The 14,231-nt window shown below is 39.9% G+C and overlaps 1 long non-coding RNA gene across 1 annotated transcript in view; it reads right to left on the bottom strand.

Annotated features, from left to right (window-relative positions):
- Positions 1 to 1,517: 1,517 nt before the first annotated feature.
- LOC103559463 (uncharacterized) overlaps positions 1,518 to 14,231 on the bottom strand; it is an 83,332-nt gene continuing 70,618 nt past the window's right edge. Inside the window, exons 3-6 of the long non-coding RNA XR_546982.2 lie at positions 12,053 to 12,112; positions 10,188 to 10,309; positions 5,920 to 6,039; positions 1,518 to 1,979 (exon numbers count right to left, since the gene is read on the bottom strand). This is a non-coding gene — a long non-coding RNA (uncharacterized lncRNA). The remainder of the gene's footprint in view (positions 1,980 to 5,919; positions 6,040 to 10,187; positions 10,310 to 12,052; positions 12,113 to 14,231) is intronic.

Here is a 14,231-nt window from a genome sequence, read left to right as displayed (position 1 = left end):
TATTATAGGAATTGGCTCACGTGGTTATGGAGGCTGAGAAGTCACACAATCTGAACTCTGCAAGCTGGAGACCCAGGAAAGCCGAGGGCATAATTCAGTCTGAATGCAAAGGCCTGAGAACCACGGGGCTCCTCATGTGAGTCCTGGAGACCGAGGCCCTTGAACCAGGAGCTTGGATGTCCAAGCACAGGGGAAGATGGACATCTCAGTTCAAAAAGGCGGAGTGAATTTACCCTTCCTGCACATTTTTGTTCTATTTGTGCCCCCAATGGATTGGATGATACCCACACACATTGGTGAAAGTGAATCTCTTTACTCATCCACTGAATCAAATGCTGATCTTTTCCAGAAACACCTTCACAGACACACCCAGAAATAATGTTTTACCAGCTGTCTGGGCATCTCTTAGAGGAGTCAAGTCGACACATGAAATTAACCATCACACCTACCTTTACAAGGTCGTGAGAGTGTCATCATATACACAGGCACCGACTTAGCAAGGAAGAAGAGGGAAGGGAAAGGACTCTGGAAGTCTGATGATTTATATAAAAGATTGTTTTAAACCAAAAAACATTTTTAAACCAGAAAAACTTGTCACCCTTAACTGAGAGTTTGTTATAGTTTCCAGACTAATGAGATAGAGGCTTAAGAATAATAAAGAGAAATAAAGAATCTTCATGCTTTCTGATACACATAAATGTGTGTTACATTTTAACCTCAAAGGCTAAGTAATACCTGGAAAAGATCCGAACTAAAAAGATGGCAGTGAGGATGGACAGGAGAATATTTAAGAATTCAATTGGTTGTAAAAGGCATAGCAAAGGGAGAAGCCCAGAAGATTTCAAGGTTTCCGGTTTGGATGTCTCACTTGACAGTGACAGTATTCGTTAACACGTGCCTGGCCTTCTTCAGAGCTCACCGTTCAGGGGAGGAACTGCTAACTATGAATCTTCTAGATGTGGCGGAAAGGAAGTAGGCAAGGCAAATACCTCTTTTTCTTCCACCCAATTTATCATCCCTTTCAGGGGTGGATGCTGTTCTCATGGGGCTTTTACTTCCTCCGGAAAACTCTGGCCCAAGCTGGACTCTGTAGCTCAGCTGTGAAAAGTCTGGAATGAGGCTTCAGTAATGATTTGAATATAACAAGGAATAAACCAGAAAACCTAACTTATAAGAGATGAGTCCTTCTCTAGAGCTTGCAGAACCCAGTATATTCTGGGTCCTGTGGTGGGTATCAGCTTGGTGACCCTTCTCATCCCACCCCCCACAGCCCCCAAAATAAAGTTTGTGCCTAAATAGCTGCTTGTCTTGCATTCTCAAACTCCCTCTCCTATCTGCTGTCAGTCTGCCTCCCATGACTGACCTCCTGTTGGGAATCCACTACTTGCCTTTATAATAACAATGAGAGATCTTGCTCACAGGGATGGGTCCATTCTTTATAGTCTCAACCAGCTAATCATGTCAGGATATATCACAATCCACTTTATATCTATACAAGACATAGATGCACACAATGCTAAAGAACAAGGATACTTTCCTTGTAGTTTATTGGTTCAAAGCAGAAAACAGGGAAGATAACTTTGACAGATGTGTTAAGAAGAATGACAAGACACAAAGACCTGAGATAACAGTCTAGGTAAGGAATGAACCAAGTCCATGAAGGAAGACTTGACCGAATTTGGAAATAGAACTAAGTGTTTACCAAGACAGTGTCAAGGTGAACATGCTAACCAGGTTTCTTGTTTAAGATCAAGTAAACTGGAGTCCTTACGCTGAGCGAGAGAAATAGGTGTAGGTGTGTGTGGTGGCGCACCTCTGACTTTTGCTTCCGCATCTTCCCAAATGCCCAGCTGTGGCCTGAGAGCAAATGGAGAACTTCAGCAGGCAGTATTCATTATATAAGATTGGTCTGTGCCCTCTTCATCTTCTCTGCCTCCACACAAGCATCATAATTTTATGTCCCCACAGATCTTGAGAACCTGAAATCACAAATAATGACTGCATTCAAGTTTATACCCTGAACAGAAGCAAATTCCACCAAATTTGCTTGCGACAATAATCATTCTGTGTAATGTCATTTGACATAATTTTTCTAGTACAGTTGTCTGTTTATCATTCAACCAAAGGATAATTTAGGTTAAATTGCCCCCTAGAGGTGGCCAGAAAAAAACTAAACTGTCAAGAAATAGCAAGGGAAAGTACAAAAATAACATGTTAGTAAATAGAAAAAGGAGAAATGGATAACAGAATTCGTATATTTTATTTATTTCTCTTTTTTGAAACAAATAATAGAGATAGGACTCTACAATCATTTGTTATATATAAATACCCAAATTGCTGAGATACAATTTTTTTTAAATCCTGTGCATAAAACATCCTTCTGGTGAATGTGTTTCACTCGGTAATTCAACTACAAACACGACAGTACAGCATAAACAAAGACAAAGGTATTATTTGAGAACAGTTGACTTTCTCAGAAATAAAGATTGATTTCTAAATGCACATTTGATTTAAAAAGCTGCATATTGGTTTGACGTTTCGGCATTGTTGCTACATTTTTAAAGTTTTGTTCCTATATCATTAAGAAACGCTTTACGTGTCACTTGACTGTACCCACCCATCCAATTTAAAAACGGCTTTTAATCAAGGAAAACAGGGAGGATCCAGAAGAAGTTTTGATGCCCCGCTTTATGCGGCATGCATAATGCAGCTGGAATTTTCCATCCCCGAGTAAGAATCCTGTCAATCCTGACTCCTTTGATGAGAGTTCTAAGGGAAAGAAAAGGACCCGTTTAATGATCACTGAAGGCAGATGGACCGAGATATCGCTGACTACAATTTAGAGCAGGATGTAGTGTACAGAGGAAAATGGATTTGGCTCAATTGCAATTATTGATATTTTCAATCAAACAGCATTTTTGTTTGTGGGAGAAAAAAATTGATGCTAGGTATAAGAAAGGAGTTCAAAAGCTCAAACTGAAATAAGAAATGATTCAGGCAAAGCAGCATAAAGCAAAGTAGCATAAAGCTGATTTGAACTTGATGAATATTCAGAGCCTAGAAAAAAATAAGCCTCAGAGTTAATGAGCTGGGAGAAGGGACAGGGCTGGTAATTGACCATTTCTTGGGTAATGATTAATGTATACAAAAATGTGAGTTACTGAGGGGGAAATGTTCACTCCTTTCACAGCATAATGGCTTCCACATTCTAAAAAAGCGGTCTCTAAAATAAACCATCTAAGGAACAACATTTTTAAAAAATAAAAAATTCCTGCATATTAAAGTTCACATTCTATTGTGTTCCTATACAAGTATGTCAGACATCTCAATAAATTTGAAAAATCAATTCCTTACCTGCAATTATCTGTCAATTGGTGTCATGGGACTAACATCACTTAGGGTGTTAAGTGGTAAGAAACTTGCGTGCAAAACAACCATGAATATTTAAAAATGAAAAGTACATTCTGGTAATAATTGTTTAATTTAGATAACTTCAAATTACAAGAAATATGAATTAATACAATGTGTTCTACATTTTTGAAACTTCCAGATTTAGCTCGGATTAGGATTTGATAGGTGGCAAAAGCTTCCAGGCCTCACATTTTATCTGAGACTTTATTAGTAGCTTAATTGTGAATTGTTTAAGTGACACCTGGAAAGCCATCCCCACTAAAGCTTTCTTTCCAACTTTCTGCCATAATCCCTATCAAGAAGCTGTCACTTTGAGTTCAAAGTTTTTGGGCTTCACTGTGGTGACAAAAATCTTTGTGGCTTTTAAAAACAAAAGATGTCCTCTCACTCATGCTATATGTCAATTGCAGTTTGGCCAGGTGCTCTGTTCGGTATCTTCTGATATCTGACCCAGGCTGATGGAGCAGCCTTCTTCTCCAACATTGCCAGTTACTATGGCAGAGGGAAAAAGGCTCTGGAGGGTCCCACATTGGCCATTAAGTACCCTTCCTCAAAGGGACACATATCATTTCTGTTCACAACGCATCACATGGCCCTACCCAACCACAAAGGAACCAGGAAAAGCAATCATACCCAGGGGGAAGAAATGGAAATATTTGAGGAAGCATTTATGACTCCCAGAGAAGTATCATCAGTTTTTTTTGCTATGACAAACAATGCTGCAAAAAATAACCTTGAAAATCTATCATTTTGCAAGTGCCTCTGTAAAATAAATTCCCAGAAATGGGATTGCTGGACCAAAGGTTGTATCCATTTGTAATTGGATAGATATTGTCAGAGTTGCTTTAAATAGTAATCTTTGCAATCCATTTAAAATTGGACTTGTAAAATTTCAAATTATGCATGAAATTTTTAGAATACCTCAATTGAATAAATCTCAAGGGATTTAGGAGCTGTGCACACAAATAGCTGTATTATGTGGCCGCTGACGATAAACGTCTCAGGAGTCCTGGAGTTGACACTCAGTCGTTCAGAACGGGGCGGGGGTTACCTCCAGCTAAAATGATTCATCAAGGTTTCGCGGAGGAAGGGGGCTTTTAACTCGGGTCTTAATGGCTAGATCATTCTCTACCTTGCCTCCCCTGATACTCCTTTCCTCAGACCCCTATAACTATTACGAGCAAGCACCGTGGGGCAAGAGCGTCTGAGTTTAAATCTTAGCCCCACCACTTACTAGGTTCACCTTTGGTAGGACTTATCCTCTTGGTTGCCACTATATTCTCCCATAAATCCTCAATCTCTTTCTTTGGCAATCTGAAATCGTTGCTTTCTATGCCGTTTTGTAACGGTGATCAGCGTTATACATGACACCAGCCAATCGCGGCCTTTCTCTACTACCTGAAAGTCCAACCAATAGCCGTCTCCACGGTCCCCTCCCTACTTGCTCGTGATTGGAAGAGCAACTACTTCTCAAGTTTGGACTGACTAATGGATAAATGGCCAGGAGTCATTTTGGGGGACAGACTTCCAGTTCTATAGAAACTGTAAAACTGACTTTCCATCTCCTCCAAAAATAAAGTATTTAAATTGTAAGGTCCAGAACCTCAACCTCTGAAAGCCATTTTCTGACTGCAGTGCAGGGATCAGATACTAGCGCTGTCAATAACCTTACAGCTGATATCAAAAAGTACAGCTGTATAGGATGAAATGCTGAGGGTCTGCTAAAGCCGACAAGCTGATACAGACAGCATCACCCGGGCAATTTGTTTTCTTCAACTTGAGAGCAGAAGGTGTCCTTTTATTTAAATGACTGATAGTTGGGTGTTGTACTTCTTTCATTTTATATATATATATGAATGTGTGTGTACATATATATACCTTTTTAAAATATAGACATATATTATATATGTTTTTCCCAGCTTTACTGAGATATGATTGACAAATAAAAATTGTATTTATTTAGGTTGTACAATGTGATGTTTTGACATACAGTGTATATCAAATTTATGTGTACATTGTGAAATGATTACCACAATCAAGCTAATTAACATGTAATCACTTCAAATAATTCCCATTCTTTTTGTGGTGAGAACACTTGAGATCTACTCTCAGCAAATTTCAAGTATACAATGCATTATTATTAGCTACAGTCACCATACTGTACATTAGATCTTCAAAACTTACTCATCTTGTAGCAGGAAGTTCATACCCTTTGACAAACATCTCCCCTTTTCATCCTCCCCCCAGGCCCTGGCAACCACCGTTCCATTCTCTGTTACTATGAATTCAATTTTTTTTTAGATTCTCCCAGGTTTATCCAAGTTGTCACAAAATGGCAGAATTTTCTCCTTTATTAAAGCTGAATAATAGCCCATTGTATACGCATCCTTTATTTTCTTTCTCCATTAGGTTGTTTCCATATCTTGGCTGTTGTAAGTAATGCTGCAATGAACACGGGAGTGCAGATATCTCTTTGAGATACTGATTGTATTTTCTTTGGATACATACCTAGAAGTAGGATTGCTGGATCATATGATAGTTCATTCTTAACTTTTTGAGCAACCTCCATACTGTTTTCCATTATGGCTATATATATCTTTTTTTGTATGTGCTTTTCCTTTGGAGATTCTAAATGAATTCATTTAAGTGATTTAATTAGAATAAATTTTTGACTGGCATTTGGTAATATCTATTTATCAAATTTCATAGATACAGAGCACATAAAATTACCCTTAAACAGATCAATATCTAGAAATAATAACTTTAGTTTGGCATTATTTTATCTGGACTCATAAATAATATCAACCCTCCCATGAGAGGTGATTTTGGAGTTTTTTCCCCAGTAAACATTATTATTCCTTTTTAGATTTCACTTTTGTTTATCTGCATGTTTATAAAAGTCAGGAAACAGAAAGCACACCAGCAATTTGAATGGGGAAATTTTAATACACAGTATTATTAACTGATAGGTATTAGTTATCTATTGCTATGTAATAAATTGTCCCAAACTTTAGCAGCCTAAACAACAGACATGTATTATTGTCTTAGTTGGTTCCAACTGCTATAACAAAATAACACAGACTGGATAGCTTAGAAAAAGCACAAATTTATTTCTCACCCTTCTGGAGGCTGGAAGTCTGAGGGTACCAACATGGTTGGGTGAGGCCCTCAGCTGGGTCATCTCTTTGCATCCTCACATGATGCAAGGGTCTAGGGATCTCTATGGAGCCTCTTTTACAAAGGCACTAATTCCATTCATGAGAGCTCTGCTCTCGTGACCTAATTTCCTCCCAAAGGCCCCACCTCCTAAGACCAATCACCTTGGGCGTTAGGATTTCAACATACAAATCTGGAGGGACACATTCAGACTATAGTATTTATCTCACAGTTTCTGTGGGTCAGGAATCTGGGAGTTGCTGAGCTGGGTGGTTCTGGCTCAGTCTCTTGTGAGGTTGGTTACTCTTGGTAAACTCATTCAAGGAAAAATAAACCTACTTAGTCTACAGAGGAGGCAAACGGTCAACAGTTACTGACTAGTTCGTTACCACCTGGGCCATACAGAGAGCCAGGCTTCTTAGGCCCTAGTTCTCTATATGCAATCTTCCTGCCACAGACAGCCCTGGGGAAAGCGAAGTTTAATCTAGTCCTCGGCCCCATCACTTTGTCCTCAGGGAGCAACACCTTCCAGGTGCTGTGCCTTCCCCAGGCCCCTAGCCATTCTAACGAGCAAACTTTTATCCATTAAAGAAAATAAGAATTCTGTAAAAGGGGAGGTGTCAGCTGAATTAATAGTATCTTTTCACTCGCGAAGTGACTACCATAAAGCAAGATAAAAATTTGTGAGCAATGTGGATTCAGCGTGTGGGTGGTCAATTACGATGGCCATGCAGCAAGACCCTATTGATTTATTGTTTGGGACGAAAAAAATATTAACTATTTAACTAGAGTGTCAAAATCAACAGTATAGGCTTGCCCAGCCTGTGAAGAACTCTGGGAATCTTGATGCATGTCTAAAGAAAACACAGAGAAAAGTTCTCATTCTGGATTTTCAGGGAAAATGATCTAGTTTTTAAAGCCAGGGCCAATTTGCATAATATTAGGGGCTCCAGACCAAGTGGCAGGACTGAAGAGAAGGCCACGTTGGTTACATCACAAGCTAAACCCACCGAGAAGGGTGAATTACACTGGGCAAGTCACTCCTGTTGACAAAAGTAGAGTCTTTCTGAAGGAAAACAATATATATTTTCAGGGCCAGCCCAGTGGCGCAGCGATTAAGTTCACACATTCTGCTTTGGCGGCCTCGGGTTTGCCGGTTTGGATCCCGGGTGCCGACATGGCACCACTTGGCAAGCCATGCTGTGGCAGGCGTCCCACATACAAAGTAGAGGAAGATGGGCACTGATATTAGCTCAGGGCCAGGCTTCCTCAGCAAAAAGAGGAGGATTGGGGACAGATGTTCGCTCAGGGCTAATCTTCCTCAAAAAAACAAAAATGAAATAGTTTCAAGGAAGAACTTTGCCAGAGAAGAAGAAGCCATGCCAGAGAGTCATTCACAAGTTTCACTCTGCTTTTGGTCCCACTGCTACAGATGATTTAGAATAAAACTTCTTTCTCTAGTTTTATGAAAGTGCAGCCCTAATGTGGAAGAAAGAATAATACTTTTGAAGATTGGTTCAGTCACTGTTTTATGCCAGTTGTTAGAGATTATTTTAGTGAAAAGGAGTATTGTTAATCCTCAGTGGTGTTCTGGCCATCCAAGCATCTTTGAAGATGTGGAGTTTGACATCAGAATGGTGTTTATACGCATCTATCCATTCACTTGCTTATTCTGTCAGTTACCAAAAATTTGTTGAGAGCCTCCTATAAGCTTTGTACCATAATAGGATTGGAAGATACATCAGTGAACAGGACATTGCCTCTGACCCCACAGCATGCACAGCCCTATACAGGGAACAGATAAGCAACTGGCTAATGACAGCGCAGTCTGGTTATGTTGGGCTTGGATAGTGGTCATCCATCCTACCAGCCCTTCCTATCATATTTCATAATGCTCCCTTTACTATCCTGAAATAAAATTGGCAGATAATGCAGTTTATCTGCACACATACTTTTTGAAATACTAATATAGGGGCCGGCCCCATGGCCGAGTGGTTAAGTTTGCGCACTCCGCTTCGGTGGCCAAGGATTTCGCTGGTTCAAATCCTGGGCTCGGAGATGGCACCGCTCATCAAGCCATGCTGAGGCGGCATCCCACAGGCCACAACTAGAAGCACCCACAACTGAAAATACACGACTATGTACTGCAGGGCTTTGGGGAGAAAAAGGAAAAAAACATCTTCAAGAAAAAAGAAACCAAAAACATACCTTTATGAAATACTAATATACGCCTTAAGTCTAATTAATATAAAGGGGATATAAAAGGAAAAGAATTTATAATAAAATTAGAAGAAGTTAAATATGCAAATGTTCAGGCAAGACCACAGTAGAAGATATTATGAATCAGTTAGATGCTTGCATATTTCTACCCATACCTAGTGCTGTGGACTGACTTGTGTCCGTCCGAAATTCGTATGTTGAAACTCTAAGCCAATGTGACTGTATTTGGAGTAAGGAAGTAACTAGGATTAAATGAGTTCGTGTGACAGAGGGGCTCGGATCTGATAGGATTAGTGTCCTTATGCAAGGAGACTTCTGAGAGCTGGTTCTCCCTCTCCCACTCCGCCCTGTGAGGACACAGCAAGAAGCAGCCATCCGCAAGCAAGGAGGACAGCCCTCACCAGAAAGCAAACCAGCCGGCACCTTGATGCTGGACTTCCAAGCCTCCAGAACTGTGAGAAATAAACGTCCGCTGTTCCAGCCACCCAGGCTACGGCATTTTGTTATGACAGCCTGAACTGACTAATGCACTTAGAACCACCGTAAAGTAGACAGCCACAAATGCAGGCTCATTCAGGTATGTTGCACGGGCCTCAGAAACCACAGGCATCATTGCCGTCAGTGATATGATCTTCTGAAACGGTGAGCAACTCTCAGGAAAGTTCTGAACAAAAACAGTATCATCTTTACTAGATTTACTTAGTAGTTGCTTTCCAAGAAAATTCAGAGTTTATTTCAATGACGTAAAAACTGCATTGTGTTTATATGTAAAATGAGTTCTGTTCTAGACTAGGTACTAGGTTGATACGTATCTGTGGAAATGTCCAGCATGACATTCGAGAGTCATACAAATGCAGGACAGTTCTTCATTGTGTGAGATTGTGCCTTGAATTGCAGGATGCCAGCATATCGGTCCCCCTCAGACAAAATTCCATTAACACCTCAATTATTAAAAAGTCTCCATTAATTTCAAACTATCCCCCAGGAGGCCATACGGCCGTCACTGAGAACCACCGTTCCAGGGTTTAATAAGAGAGGCAGCCAACACAGGCTAGAGCCCTAGGACAGGCTGATGGAGAAAGTTACGTCTTAGCTGAGCCAATAGGAATTGAGAGCGAGTGCACAGGACCAGTGCTGGAAAGGAGTGACTATGAGGGGGAGCACAGCGTATTCAGGACACTGCATATATTTCAGTATGGCTGGGACATTAGGTCATATTGATATTTACTCTGCTGCCAAAAACATGAAGAAGAAGAATCAAACCTAAAAATCAAATTTGAATGGTATGTAAAGAAGAGGTTTGTGTCTGCCTTCCAAAAGTTTTAGACACTATTAACCAGGCATTGTTGCACAATTCGCAACTTAAAAATTTTATGAGAGGACATCAACAAGAAACAGACCTTTCAGGTGTAGAGATTGAGCTTCTCATTGAATTAAAACAGCAAAGAGTGGTAAATCAAAGGTAACGTTAGCATCCTTCTTCTTGTTTTAATTGGTATTAAACTCACCAGCTCTCTCAGCCCTAGGGTGAAGGGGTTAATACAGAGATGGAGAGGAAAAGGCATTCTTAGTAATGGGGTCTTGTAAGCAAAGCTCTAGAGATGAAAAGCTTAGAGTGCATGTGGAGGAAAGGAAGTTGTTTTGACTGAAGGATCAGGGAAGAGCAAATGTGGAAAACAGGGTTGGGATTTCAGTCACGGCCAGTCCGTGGAGTGCCTGCATGATAAACTGGAGAAGGTGTCTTCATTCTGCAAGCAATGGGAATCATGGAAGGGGTTTGTGTGGAGGAGTGAAGTAATCAGAGCAGTGTGGTTCTGGAAGATTTCTGGGAACTGTATATGAATGGATTACAGCAAGGAGAGGTTGGAAGTGGGATGTTCTGGGAGTCAGATATGAGGCCAGCACACTTTTCCAGAAGTTCGTTTTCTGAGGCCCTGGACCCCAAGTGAGAGAGGTGGCAGAGGGAACAGAGAGGGAGGCAGGAGTGTGATGGAGTGATGGGGGCAGAATCAACAGGACTTAGCAACTAATTGGTCTGACAAACTGTGACATTTGCTCCAAGCTTTCTGTTTTAGTATTTATTTCATTGCTAATTGCTATTAGCTGTGGTGTTAATCTTAGTACTTGCAATTATTTGAATGTTTGATAAAAGCTATTATATTAATGTTCACAATTTTGTAATCAGTTTTGTCATAACTCTTAAAAACTAGGTAGCAGATGCCTGCTTTCAGAGGATAATAATGGATCACCAATGCTAGATACAATTATGAACTTAAAATCGCTCTCATACTGTACTGTTATGAGGACAATAATCCCTCAGGATGCTGTTTAAAATAGAGCCAAACTCCATCCTTAGCTAAATGCATGGGTCTCTTGAACCGTGAATGCCTGTCAATTGGCAGAATTCAAATCCCATCAAACACAGCAGAAGCCTTTCCATGCACACTATATTTTTTCCATGAGAAATACATTTATATTCTATTATATTATGCAAGATCATAGATCTTGGGGGGGTGTGTATTCGGATGGACTTATGCACTGATATGTCTATCGTCAGCAATGGACATATAGTAAATTTTGATGGTATATGATTGCTAGGCATTGAGGAATGCAGTGTAACTTGCAGTGTAAATAAACACATCTTAATAAACTATATTATGAGGAGGTTTTATTCCTTTGAAACTCTTCTTGCCTTCTTTATAAGTAAAAGTCAGGTGAGCTGTCAACATTTTGAAAACAAAATAATGAATCATAAACACATTAAAATAACTGTGACTTTGTTTAATGTATCCTAAATTTGATGCATATGTTAATTCTGATGTTCTAATCGCTTGATCACACAAGCTAATGTGAAAATTCCAGTGCCTAGATCAATTCATAGCTGTCGTATTTGAGTACATTAAAATTATTGTATTTTCATTTAAGATTTGCATTTTAGACTTTGTGGTTGCTAGTGCAGACTCTGGAGTCAGACTGCCTGCATTTGAAGCAAGGTTCAACACTCTCTAGCTGTGTGATTTAGGTAATATCCTTGACCTCTCTGTGCTTTAATTTCCTCATTCGTAACATGGGAATGATAATTGTACTACCTATTAGGATTATCATGAGGAAATAAACGAATAAATTTGTGTAAAGCCTAACACAGTGAACACTTAATAGATGTCAGCTACTATTACTAATCTCAAATATGCCTTATGCATTACTATCAAAGTTAAATTTGATATGTATAATTACTAAATTATGATTCCGGAATTCGTGTACTTACACAGTGCAGTACTAGGCAGAGGTGACAGTCCTTTCCAAATCCTTCCACTGTATTTTCTGTCTTGAGGAACAAAGAACATTATATCTTTATTTTTACTATGTGAATATTCCTCTAATTATAAATAGTAAGCAAAAATTATGCAGCTCATTAACTGCCCCTGAATGTCTATTGTAAACATAATAGGCAAGCAATATCTAAAGCTGGATTGGGAAATAATACACGTTCAATTTTTGTTTATAATATTTACTTTGTGGCAAACTACTATTAGGAATTGCACCAACTGTATCCCAATGACTTGAAAGATTTAATAATGTATTATTTTAATACTCACAATTTAATTATTAGTCTTAAATTTACCAATGTTTATCTCAAACTCGGAATAAAAGAATAGAGAGGAAAGAAAACATTTCCTTTTCTCTTCAACTATATTTTCCATATATCTTAAAAAAGAAAAAGAGAAACAAAAACAAAAACAAGCAGCCAAAGCAAACACACCACTCATCCCTGTGAAATACTGCCATTTCTACACACTTTCAGAGTTTTTCTCCCTTTAGTGGCAAATTCCTCAAATGAGTCATTTAGTATCTCGAACACATTGAACACACTTGGACTCATTTACAGCCTGTTTGCATCTCCGTTTTGTACTAGGTCAGCACACAGCAAACATGACCGTGTTCTTACTTCTCCACTCCTTGGCCATATTCTCATTCTCTTCTTATCCTTCCTAATAAGGGGTATTCCTTATGTCCAGCATGTCCAGCACTTGGGTCTCCTCTCTCCCTCTTTTTCTTTTCTCTTACTGAACTCATTCTTTTGGAGACATTATCCCTACTTTTCACATGAATTATGTGGTTGCAATCCACATTCTTTATCATGAACTCTGACTTTTTCCATTGCCTAATGAGACATCTTAGGGCTGTCATAACAAAATACCACAAATTGAGTAGCATAAAACAACAGAACTGTACTCTCTCACAGCTCTGGAGGCTACAAGTCCAAAGTGAAGATGTCAGCAGGGCTTCACTTCCTCTGCAGGCTCCGGAGAAGGGTCTTTCCTTGCTTTCCCGTCTCTAGTGGCTATCAGCTTTCCTTGGCTTCTTTGGCTCCAGGTCACATCATTCCAATTTCTGTCTCTGCCTTCACAATGCCTTCTCCTCTGTGTGAATGTGTCCTCTCTGTCTGTCTCCTCTGTGGATCTCTCTTAAAAGTACCCATCATTGGATTTAGGCCTCACCCGGGCAGTCAAGGATGTCTCTTCATCTCAAGATCCTCAACCTCAAAGACATCTGCAAAGACCCTTTTTCCAAAGAGGGTAATTCACAGGTTCTGGGAGTTAGGGCATGGACATATCTTTTGGGGGGCTGTCCTTCAACCCACTACACCAGATATAAGAAAAATGCTATGTAATCATATGACAAATGACAACAGATATCAGACCTAGGTGTGGGGTATCAGTAAGGGAGGAAGGGAGTGGAAAACTAGAACACGCATGCCCTGTCTAAAGGGGCCAGCCCCTCCTCACTCCAGCTGACTGCTGCCACGGGCACATGCAGACCCACTGTCGCCAGTTCTAATAGCCCCAGAAAAGCTGGAAATCCAGATTTCTATGTGCTGGCAGCTAATTAAAATTTTAAAAATCTGCTTATAGGTAACACCATGGGGAAAACAAACCTCTCCATGGGTCAGATGTGGCAAGCTGCCAGCTTGTGACCTCTTGTGTACAGTCTGATGCTCAGAGAGCAACTCTGATGAGAAGGGCAGAAAAGCTTCACCCTAGAGGTGAGAGAGGTGGAGAATTTAATGCCACTTAAGACAGGAAGAAAGATGCTAATGTTCCATTTGATTTGCCACCCTTTGCTGTTTTAATTCAATGAGAAGCTCAATCTCTACACCTGAAAGGTCAGCTTCTTATTGATGTCCTCTCATAACATTTTTAAGTTGTGAATTGTGCAACAAAGTCTGGTTAATAGTGTTATAAACTTTTGGAAGGCACAGAGAAACCTCTTCTTTATGTACCATTCAAACTTGATTTTTAGGCCTGATACATCACTATAGTCACTCTCTAGAAAAGTCTCATCTCCCTTGGCCCTTCTCCCTTTGTCTAATTGCCTATCACAACTCCAGCTCTGATTAACTCCCACTCTCTGGTGAGAACTCGCTCATTTTACCACCGAATCTG

This window comes from Equus przewalskii, chromosome 9 (genome assembly GCF_037783145.1).
Source record: "Equus przewalskii isolate Varuska chromosome 9, EquPr2, whole genome shotgun sequence".
NCBI lineage: Eukaryota > Metazoa > Chordata > Mammalia > Perissodactyla > Equidae > Equus > Equus przewalskii.
This window is presented reverse-complemented; position numbering and strand designations above follow the sequence as displayed.